This window comes from Oryctolagus cuniculus, chromosome 1 (assembly GCF_964237555.1).
Source record: "Oryctolagus cuniculus chromosome 1, mOryCun1.1, whole genome shotgun sequence".
Lineage (NCBI taxonomy): Eukaryota > Metazoa > Chordata > Mammalia > Lagomorpha > Leporidae > Oryctolagus > Oryctolagus cuniculus.
This window is the reverse complement of record NC_091432.1, coordinates 437,384-449,568: the sequence shown is the minus strand read 5'-3', so window position 1 is coordinate 449,568 and position 12,185 is coordinate 437,384. Positions and strand designations below refer to the sequence as shown.

The 12,185-nt window shown below is 60.3% G+C and overlaps 1 protein-coding gene across 2 annotated transcripts in view; it reads right to left on the bottom strand.

Moving 5' to 3' along the window:
• Positions 1-12,185, bottom strand: part of AP2A2 (adaptor related protein complex 2 subunit alpha 2) — an 80,065-nt gene that overhangs the window by 44,748 nt on the left and 23,132 nt on the right. The gene's annotated exons all lie outside the window — the stretch shown is intronic.

Here is a 12,185-nt window from a genome sequence, read left to right as displayed (position 1 = left end):
CCCTGGACTGCAGCTCCTGCTAACGCGCCTGGGAGGCCGTGGAGATGGCTCCTGCCACTCCTGCCCTGGCTGCCAGCCTCAGTCCAGCCCTGGCTGCTCAGGCCTCTGGGATGAGAGCTAGTGCACGTCTCTCTTTCTCTCCCGCCCTCCCTCCACATCTCAAATCAACAAACAAGTGGCAGAGCAGGTTAACTCACTGCGTGTGACACTGGCGTCCCATAACAGAACCAGCTCCCTGCTAATGAGCCTGGGAAGGCAGGAGATGCCCTAAGTGTATGGGCCCCTGCACCCACATGGGAGATACAGATGGAGTCCTGGGCACTGGCTTAGGCCTGGCCCAGACCTGGCTGTTGTGAACTAGCAGTTGGGGAGTGAACCAGCAGGTGGAAGATGGCCTTCTCTCTCCACCTGTCCCACTCTCTCTTTAGCTCTGCCTTTCAAATAAGTAAATAAATAAATCCACACAGCACACTCATAGAGTGACAATCACTTTTAGTAACACTCTGACCTCAGAATCAGCTCTTAAGGCTTCCTGGTCTGGCTGAAAAGCCTGTGAGAGCATTTCAGGCATGGAAAGCCAAGACGCTATGGCAAAAAATGTTCTACATGAAAGCTCTCTGTGAGAGACCCCAGCAGAAAGAAGGGGCCCTCAAAGAAGGAGGTACTTTTCTCTAAAGGGAGGAGAGAACTTCCATTTTGCTCATGGCCTTGTCCAAATATTGATAGAGTTGTGGACTCAAAAGGCTTCCATAGCCTGGGTAGCTCATGTCAAGAGCCTCAGGTGGTCACTGACATCATACATAAGAGTATTAGTTGTTAAAGTAACAACAGGAGTCACTGTGCACTAACTCCCCATGCAGGACCTCTGTCCTCAATGAGTTGTATTATGAGAGTTAACTACGAAACTTGTTCTCAAATAGTCTTTTTGTGTGTGTGCTGGTGTGTGTGTGTGTGCAAACTGTTGAAATCCTTACTTAGTATACAGTTGGTCTTCTGTGTACGAAGTTAATTGAAAATGAATCTTAATGGAGAATGGGACTGGGAGGGGAGAGGGAGGAGGGGAGGAAGTGTGGGAGTGTGGGTGGGAGGGCGGGTATGATGGGAAGAATAACTGTATTCCTAAAGTTGTGAAAGAAATAAAGAAGAAAAAATTAAAATGTTTAAATTATTCTCTTTAAAAAAAAAATAAAAGCTGGGGCCAGCACTGTGGCATTAACACATTAAGCCTTGGCCCACAGCGCCGGCATCCCACATGGGCACCAGTCCGAGTCCCAGTTGCTCTGCTTCTGATCCAGCTCCCTACTGGGAAAGCAGTAGAAGATGGCCGAGGTCTTTGGGCCCCTGCACCCGCATGGGAGACCTGGAAGAAGCTCCTGGCTCCGGATCGGCATAGCTCCAGCCGTTGTGGTCATTTGGGGAGTGAACCAGCAGATGGAAGACACCTTCCCCCTCCCCCCGCGTCTCTGTAACTCTGCCTCTGTAACTCTTCCATCTGCTGGTTCACTCCCCAGATGGCCACAGCGGCTGGAGCTGCGCTGATCCAAAGCCAGGAGCCTCCTCTGGGTCTCCCATGTGTGTGCAGGGGCCCAAGGACTTGGGCCATCTTCTACTGCTTTCACTAGATGGGAAGTGGAGCAGCCGGAACTTGAACGGTGCCCACACAGGATGCTGGCACTGCAGGTGGCGGCCTTACCTGCTACGCCGCAGTGGCAGCCCCTAAAGCTGACTACTAAAGGCATCCTCTCGAACAAGCCTTCGGGTCAAGGGTCACGGCAGCATCGCGTCCTCCCAGAGGCCCACCCTGCAGGGCCCAAGTCCAGCCCTGAGCCGCTGAACTCCACACCGCCCTCAAGGGCACCCCCAGAACTTCAGTCTCTCACCACACATCTGCTAACATGGGGCTAACACTTGCTGAGCTGTCCAACATACCCCAGGAAATTGCAGACACAACGGGTGGTCAGGACAGGAAAAGTGTGGACCTGAGTGGACCTGGGCCACACGACAACACTGCCCTCTTCCCAGCGGGGCGGGGGCGGGGGCGGGGGCGGGGGCGACGAGGTGAAGGTTCTGCCAGCACAGGGCACTCGGGCGCGGGGTGAAGGCAGCAGCCCACGCCCCCGCAGGCTAAGGGCAAACTCGTTCTCGGAAGTCTCTGAGAGCAGCACCTGCGCTGAGTGGGACTCTGGTCTAGACCAGGGCCACGAGAGCCACCCCGCCACGCACAGCCTCACTGAGACGGGCAAAGCTCGCCCTGTGTGTGCGTGACCCACCTGTGCCACGTGTGCCAATGTGCTTCTCACCAAGTCACGGCCATCTGGCAAACGGGCCTTTGAAGGCGGCCTGCGGCCTCGCTCACCAACCCAAACACCGGGGGAGGTCGCTCTGAATGGGGGGAACTGTGACTTCCAAGGTCAGAAAGACTCGGGGGCAGGCGTCTGGACCCCACTTGACGCCACCTCCCACGCTGCGGTGCTGGGTTTGGCTCCCAGATCCACTCCCGATCCCAGCTCCCTGCTAGAGTGCACCTCGAAGGCGGCAGTGATGGCCCAGGTCCTCGGAGCCCTGCCAGCCCCACCGAGTCCGGCGGGGTTCCTGGCTCCCAGTTTCAGCCTGGCCGCGCCGAGCCATTGTGGCCGTCTGGGGAGTGAACCAGCAGACAGAAGATCTCTCTGCGTGTCTCCCCCAACCCGCCCCTTAATTCTGCCTTTCAAATAAATAAATAAGTCTTTTAAAAAATCTCTCTGCTATCTCTTTGTCTTTCAAACAAACAAAAAAATACATAAATACAATTCTTAAACGGTCATAGCTAAAGAACAACAAAAACATTGGGGGGAGGGGTGGAAATAACATTAAAGACGTTAATCAGCTGGCGCCGCGGCTCACTTGGTTAATCCTCCGCCTGTGGCGCCGGCACACAGGGTTCTAGTCCCGGTTGGGGCACCAGATTCTGTCCCGGTTGCCCCTCTTCCAGGCCAGCTCTCTGCTGTGGCCCGGGAGTGCAGTGGAGGATGGCCCGAGTCCTTGGGCCCTGCACCCACATGGGAGACCAGGAGAAGCACCTGGCTCCTGGCTTCGGATCAGCACAGCGCACCGGCCGTAGCGGCCATTTGGGGGGTGAACCAACAGAAGGAAGACCTCTCTCTCTCTCACTTTCTAATTCTGCCTGTCAAAAAAAAAAAAGAAGTTAATCAATTTTCATAAAAGAAATCTATAGATTTCATCCAAGACTTGTAAATCACTAAATAAAACTAAAGTAATATGATCTTCTAATAAATTTTATTTATTATTTGAGAGACAGAGAGCTACCGTCTGCTGATCCACCCCCCAGAGGCCCAGAGAAGCCAGGGTTGGGCCAGGAACTTAACCAGGTCCCCCGTGAGGATGGCAGGACCCCAAGTGCTGGAGTCCCCACTGCTGCGACCCGGGCGAGCCCCTGCAGGAGGCTGGCGTCGGCCCCAGAGCTGGAGCGGAATGCAGTGCCCCCGCGTGGGAGGCAGCGTCTGGACACCAGCTCCTTCACACCGTGCCGCCGAGTCAGAGACCACGACCAGAGAAGCAGACAGGGGACTGCCCGCTGCTGCAGGACCAGAGGTGGGACGCTGTGGCTCCTCACTCACAGCTTCTGTTGTTCATTGGCTAACTCATAACATGAACCCACACACGCACAGGGAGACACACACATGTACACACACGCACACAGGGAGACACACGCACACACACACATGCACACAGGGAGACACACATGCACACACACATGCACACAGGGAGACACACACAGGGAGACGTACACGTACACAGGGAGACACACATGTACACAGGGAGACACACATGCACACACAGGGAGACACACGCACACACAGGGAGACGTACACGTACACAGGGAGACACACATGTACACAGGGAGACACACATGCACACACAGGGAGACACACGCACACACAGGGAGACGTACACGTACACAGGGAGACACATGCACACAGGGAGACACACATGCACACAGGGAGACACACGCACACAGGGAGACACACACGCACAGGGAGACACACATGCACACAGGGAGACACACACACACAGGGAGACACACACACACAGGGAGACACACGCACACAGGGAGACACACATGCACTCATACACACAGGGAGACACACACATACACAGGGAGACACACGCACACAGGGAGACACACATGCACTCATACACACAGGGAGACACACACGCACACAGGGAGACACACATGCACTCATACACGCAGGGAGACACACACGCACACAGGGAGACACACGCACACAGGGAGACACACACACAGGGAGACACACACGCACACAGGGAGACACACACGCACACAGGGAGACACACATGTACACAGGGAGACACACACGCACACAGGGAGACACACATGCACTCATACACACAGGGAGACACACACGCACACAGGGAGACACACATGCACTCATACACGCAGGGAGACACACACGCATGCACAGGGAGACACACACACAGGGAGACACACATGTACACAGGGAGACACACACGCACACAGGGAGACACACATGCACTCATACACACAGGGAGACATGCATGCACAGGGAGACACACGCACACAGGGAGACACACACGCACACAGGGAGACACACACGCACACAGGGAGACACACACATACACAGGGAGACACACATGTACACAGGGAGACACACACGCACACAGGGAGACACACATGCACTCATACACGCAGGGAGACACACGCATGCACAGGGAGACACACGCACACAGGGAGACACACACAGGGAGACACACACGCACACATGAACACGGGGAGACACATGCACACAGGGGACACATACATGCACACACACAGGTACTTCAAAAGGTTCATGACAAATGTGCACTCTTTTTTAAAAAAAGATTGATTTTATTATTTGAAAGGCAGAGTTAGAGAGACAGAGGTCTTCCATCCTCTAGTTCACTCCCCAAACGCCCACAACAGCCGGGGCTGGGCCAGGCCAAAGCCAGGAGCTTCTTCCAGGTCCCCCATGCGGGTGCAGGGGCCCAAGCACTTGCGCCATCTTCTACTGCTTTCCCAGGCCACAGCAGAGCTGGGTCGGAAGTGCAGCAGCTGGGACTAGAACCTGCGCCCATATGGGATGCCGGCATCACTGTCAGCAACTTAACCCACTGCACCAGAGTGCCAGCCCCCGCGCATCATCTTACAATTTCATTTCTGTGCCCTTTTCCAAGTGCCCCGGACACACACTTTACTTAATAGGGGCAGGACGGGCTTCCCACGAGAGCGACCCTGGAGCCGGGCACCTGAGGCCAAGGCCCCACAGCCATCTCTCCCGTCAGCCCGAGGCCCTGGCACCTGAGCAGAGAACGCGGCGGGGCACGAGGTGAAGGGCCTGGCGGGCCCCGGCGCTCAGGGGGCTGCGCTCTGACCATCCGGGAGAACTACTGCACACAAAAACAAAGTACGAAAACAAAGGGCGAGTTCCCCGGGAAGGGACCGTGGGACAGGAGACGTCACGGGCGAGGACGAGAGCCCCTGGGAACGAGGCCGAGGGAGCAGAGCCGCCCAGGGGCCCCAGGGAACTCGGGACAGCAGGTAACGGCTCCAGAAGTCAGACACGGCGGAGAGTTTGCGAGCAACACGAGAACAAACAAACGGACAGAAGACAAAAAGGAGAAACGCGCAGCCCGGCACCACAGTCCACCAGAGGCTGCAGCCAGGCCACAGCACAGCTGAGCGCGAGACGCGACGCCAGCAGCACCCCACGCCCACCCTCACAAAACCGCTGGACGCCAGGGGAAAGCGCACGAGACCACCAGGGAAGGAACCCTGAGACCAGGGTTGTAGATCCCGCAAAATCCACCTCCAGGCATAAACGCCACAGACCAACTCCGCCCACACGCGGGAGGCCAGGGAACAAGGCGGCTCCCAGACACCTGCAGGGCACCACAGGGAGCACGCGGCCGCACCCCAGCTGTGTCATCCCCGAGATCCCCGTGTGGGCGAAGGTGGCGGGCAAGGACCAGCAGAGCCATTACAGACAGCTGGGTGGGAGGGGCCACAGGACCTGGCAGGCACGTGGGCCTGGCCCCAGAAAGGCCTAGGAACGTCCCAGAGGCAAGAGGCATCCCCAGGACACAGACCACAGGTCCCTGGCTGTGTCCTGCTCGGGGGGACTGGTCACCCCAGGCCTGCGGGCAGCTCACCCCACTCAGCCCTCCCAGGACACCCGGATGTGCCAGGGCTCCCGCTCCTCCTCCTTCTGCGCAGACACAGTGCTGTGAGGGCTCATGGCTCTGAGCCACGCACACCAGGATCCAGCAAGAGGTCAGGTAGCGTCACAGGGTGCAAATGCCTGGTAACCCAAAAAGACCCCAACTCCCACGTCCAACATGACCACCTGGCTGCTCTCCTGCCGAGAATGGTAAGGGACAACTTATCCTGAAAACCGGCCACGGAGCCACCTGCCTTTCCCACAAGAACCGTAACCCTGGGAACAGGTCACACACGAGGGGAGGGTCTGCACCAAAGCAGAAAAAAACAAAAAAGGACGACATTACAGAACTACAAGATTGCCACTTTGCAACCGTGATGAATTAATGAAGTGGGCAGGGACTAGGGACAGCTCCTCGTCTCACGGGGTCCAACCAGGGCAGGTGTGGGCTGGGGTGAAGCCCCCACCTGGGAGCCCCTCACCCTGTATCAGAGTGCCTGGTCCGAACCCCAGCTCCCAGGCCCAAGTTCCTCTAAACGGGCGCCCTGGGAGGCAGCGGGTGACAGCTCCACCCACCTGGGAGACCCGGACCCATTCCAGGCTCCTGGCTCCAGCCCGACCCAACCCTGCCTGCTGCAGGCATTTGGGGGAGTTAAGTAAACCAGTATACGGGAGATCTGTCTCTGCCTGTTTCTCTGCTTTTCAAGTAAAAACAAAAAGGAAAGCCAAGCAGACACAGAACAGCCAAGGGACGCAGCCCCACAGACCCTGCTGCCGGACAGCAAAGGAAAGACACACACACACACACACACACACACACACACACACCCGGAGCTGGCGTCCCAACGCCTGGGGCATCAGCAGACAGAGCGAGGGAAGAAGGGAAGTGCAGAGGCAGGCCGACCGACCGCGTGCAGGACGCAGCCCTGCAGGAGACACCATCAAGGCCAGCAGGCGCCTGCTGGGGGTGTCAGGTGGGATGGGCGGGCCGGGGCCCACGATCGGCAAGGAGCTGGAGATCTCCCGGCTCTTCCTGTCCACAGGGGCGGGCGCTGCGCGCAGCGGGTTCAGCTGCAGTCTGCGACGCAGGCATCGCTCCCGTCCCTGCCGCTGCCCACTTCTGACCCTGCTCCCTGCTGATGCCCCGGGGCCGATGGCGCACGCAGACACCCAGAGCTCCAGGCTCCTGGCCTCGGCCCGGCTCGGCCCAGGCCGTCGCAGCCATTGGGGGAGTGAACCAGCAGCTGGAAGAGCCCTCTCCGTCACTCTGCCTTTCCAATAAATAAAATTTCTGTCTCTAAGCCTGCACTCACTCCCCCACCCCCGCACGCCACTCCAGGGCGCCACTTCCTCATGAACGTGGAAGCTGAGCTCCGCAGATAACCTCCCCACCAAGCCCGCCCACACCCCACCCTGTCTGTGCGTCCTGCCAGGGCGCCACCCCTGCCTTCTCTGCGGCCTCAGGGGGCCACCGCACCCAGGGGAGGGTTCGCACCGCCCTCCTTAAATAAACCTTTACTTACGCCTCTGCTTCAAATTCCTCCCTCCCGCAGGCAGGCTCTGGGACTGAAAGCCGGGAGCACATTCCTACAGCCCCGTGGGTGGGGGCTGGACAGGGCAGTCCAGCCTGCGGCACGCGGCCTGAGGCAGCCACCAGCCCTCACCTGTCCCTCAGGCCGTGCTCTGGAGACCCCACCCGGCTTCACTTTACAAACAGAGGCTGCCTGGAGGCCACGGACGCACAACTCCAGAAGGGCTCCCGAGCAGGCTGGCTGGTCCCACACCGCGGACCAAGCTGCCCGGCAGAGGAGCGGCTGTCGTCCAGGTGGGCTGGCTGACCAGCTGCTCCCCATCCCCCCGTACAAAACATGTGCAAAGGACGGCTTGGCGCCCCCCACCCCGTGTGCCCTGCCCAGCCCTGCCCCAGTGCCCAGGCACCTGCTGCCCCTGCCGTGGCCTCCACTCACGCCCATCCACTGACCGCCAGGCTGTCACTCCCCTAGACATCTGCCCTGAGCCTTCTCTGCTCCCGCCCACCACAGGCCCGAGGCCAGGACAGCCACAAGTGTCCCAGCAAGGAGCAGGTGTGAGGACAGTGGCCTGGCAGGACACCCCGAGAGGACCGGGCACAGCACACAGAAAGGAGCGAGCCAGCGCTGCTCCGAGAGAACACGCCCGCCCCCGCTGTGACTGAACTCCCTGCCTGACGCCCGCGTCTGGGTCTGGTGTGGTGGTGCAGACAGCAACACGGCCACACGTCGGCACGCAGGCCAGGCAGTGCACGCGCGGGGGAGCCGGCAGGGCTACCACCAAGGGTCAGGCCCTGGCCAGGCCAAAGGGAAACCCCGCGGAGCACGCTGCAGGCCCAGGCACGCCGTGCAGGTCCGGCTCCTGGACTGTCCAGCAGGACCGGACGCAGAGGGCCTACAGGCCAATCCGCGACCGCAGCTGGCACGGCGGGAACGCGAGTGCTGCCCTGCTCCCGTTCCCATCCTCCGCGATGGCTGCCGATCTGAATCAGCGCCCGCCCAGCTCGGCAGGTGACCCGGGGTGACTGCAACGGCAGACCTCAGGTAAGGGGGCTCCCAACTACCAGCGACAAATGGCCAAGCAAGGAACCTGAGAGACCCCCACACCCGGCCCCGTCACCTCCCCAGCCTCCCCAAGCACCCCTCCCTTCAGAACCTGGGACGCACGACGTCTGCCCTGCCCCAGGAGCGCTCCCGACTCCGGCGCGCTCACCGTCCAGCGCCAAGCAGCCCGGGCCCAGCTTTCACCGTAACATGCCCTCCCTCCGCCAAGCAAGGCACGCTGGAGGCGCCATTCTGCACCTGCGCGGGATGGGCCCAGGGCCCCCACTCAACTTCCTGCCACAGCCCAGGCTCACCAAGGGCTGCGGCTGCCCTGTCCGGCTAGGACCAAACCCTTCACCAGAGAGGAGCATCAGGCCAGAGGAGGGGCTCCCTGATGTGTCTGAGTTCAGAGAGGGTAAAGCCCCGCCCCACACACAGCCGGCGCTGGCCCCACACACAGCCGGCACTGCCCCACACACTGCTTGTCTCTGGTCCCACACACGCTGGGCACTGCCCCACACACTGCTTGTCACTGGTCCCACACACAGCTGGGCACTGCCCCACACACTGCTTGTCACTGGTCCCACACACGCTCGGCACTGCCCCACACACACTGCTTGTCTCTGGCCCCACACACGGCTGGGCACTGCCCCACACACACTGCTTGTCACTGGTCCCACACACGCTGGGCACTGCCCCACACACTGCTTGTCACTGGTCTCACACACGCTGGGCACTGCCCCACACACACTGCTTGTCTCTGGCCCCACACACGGCTGGGCACTGCCCCACACACACTGCTTGTCACTGGTCCCACACACGCTGGGCACTGCCCCACACACTGCTTGTCTCTGGTCCCACACAATGCTGGCACTGCCCCACACACTGCAGGTCACTGGTCCCACACACGCTGGGCACTGCCCCACACACACTGCTTGTCACTGGTCTCACACACAGCTGGTCACTGGCCCCACACACAGCTGGTCACTGGTCTCACACACAGCTGGTCACTGGCCCCACACACAGCTGGTCACTGGTCTCACACACTGCAGGTCACTGGTCCCACACACGCTGGGCACTGCCCCACACACTGCTTGTCACTGGTCCCACACACAGCTGGGCACTGCCCCACACACTGCTTGTCACTGGTCCCACACACGCTCGGCACTGCCCCACACACACTGCTTGTCTCTGGCCCCACACACGGCTGGGCACTGCCCCACACACACTGCTTGTCTCTGGTCCCACACAATGCTGGCACTGCCCCACACACTGCAGGTCACTGGTCCCACACACGCTGGGCACTGCCCCACACACACTGCTTGTCACTGGTCTCACACACAGCTGGTCACTGGCCCCACACACAGCTGGTCACTGGCCCCACACACAGCTGGTCACTGGCCCCACACACAGCCGGCACTGCCCCACACACAGCTGGGCACTGTCCCACACACAGCCGGCACTGGCACTGCCGCACACACAGCCGGCACTGGCCCCACATACAGCTGGTCACTGGTCCCATCTGAAGCATGGCAAGCCCCATCCCACACTTCCACCCATGGTTCCACAGCCAACTTGGGTGCTGTAGACGAGGCCAGGGAGTGACCTGCACCATCTGAGGCCACTGGGCAAGAGCAAGTTACACACTGCACTCAGTAAGAAGCTTCCCCACGGGCTTTGAAATCAACTCCTGGACTTTCAGAATCACGGCCTGGTTGGGGCCGGTGCCGCGGCTCAATAGGCTAATCCTCTACCTGTGGCGCCAGCACACCGGGTTCTAGTCCCGGTTGGGGCGCCGGATTCTGTCCCGGTTGCCCCTCTTCCAGGCCAGCCCTGTGCTGGGGCCCGGGAGTGCAGTGGAGGATGGCCCAGGTGCTTGGGCCCTGCACTCCATGGGAGACCAGGATAAGCACCTGGCTCCTGGCTTCGGATCGGCACAGCGCCGGCCGTGGCGGCCATTTTGGGGATGAACCAACGAAAGGAAGACCTTTCTCTCTGTCTCTTTCTCTGTCACCAAAAAAAAAAAAAAAAGAATCACGGCCTCGTCACCCCCAGGGACATCCTGGTGTTTAATGATCTCCCCTGGCTTGTGGGCGGAGCCTATTGGCTATGGGCCCTGGTATTCTGGAAATCGCCAAGTTCCAAAGCCAACAGCACAGGAGTCCGCATAAAATAACAAGCTACGAAAACTTACAACTCGCTGAAATGCACGACAGGACTCGCTCTAAACAAAGAGCTTCAGTCTTTGTAGAAAATTATTTCTCAAGTAAGCAAAACACAAAAGTGACCAAACAAAAGTCTGTTTTTGAAGGGCAGCACTGCTGCTAAAATTATACGGTTATGTGGTCAGCAAGTGCTCAGAGGGACTACTGGACCCACCCACGCGGCAGGGCCACACCACTCCTCCCCACCACGGGCCAGGGCCACACCGCTGCTCCCCACCACGGGCCGGGGCCACACCGTGCCTCCCCACCACGGGCCGGGGCCACACCGCTCCTCCTCACCACGGGCCGGGGCCACGCCGCTCCTCCTCACCACGGGCCGGGGCCACGCCGCTCCTCCCCACCACGGGCCGGGGCCACGCCGCTCCTCCCCACCACGGGCCGGGGCCACGCTGCTGCTCCCCACCACGGGCCCAGGGCCACACCGTGCCTCCCCACCACGGGCCGGGGCCACACCGTGCCTCCCCACCACGGGCCGGGGCCACGCCGCGCCTCCCCACCACGGGCCGGGGCCACGAGACAAGGAGAAGCCTGCAGGGACGGCCTGACACTCTCCTTACAATACATGGAAAGGAAGGGCTCCCAGAATAAACTGAAAGCAACAACACCAGGAACATTGAAGATTGTTCCCCTGGGGGCAGCCAGGATGCGGCTGCAAGCCACGGCAGGCAAAACCAGAATGCCACAGGAGCGCCAGTTCAAGTCCCGGCTGCTCCACTTCCCATCCAGCTCCCTGTAACGCACCTGGGAAAACAGCAGAAGACGGCCCGCGTGCTCGGACCCCTGCACCCACGTGGGGGGCCGGGATGGAGCTCCTGGTTCAGGCCTGACCATCGCGGCCATCTCAGGCGGGAGCCGGCAGGTCAAGGCCCTCTTCCTCCCCCCTTCCTCTCTGTCCAGTTCTGCTGCGAAGCTCCGCAGACGAGGCCACGCCCCCGCTGACAGCAGCAGCCGGGGAAGATTCACACGCATGCACTCACCGGAACGCGCAACCCAGTCACTCCTGGTGGATGCGCAGATGGCCCACCACTGTCGCGACTTCAACTCAGAGCGCTGTGGTCTTCCCAGAGGAAATGCCCCGCGCAGGGCAGCCAGGTGGACGCCCCACCCACACACGTGCTGCGGCTCATGGCCGCCACTCGGCTTCTGGCCTGGCTTCCGGCTGACGCACA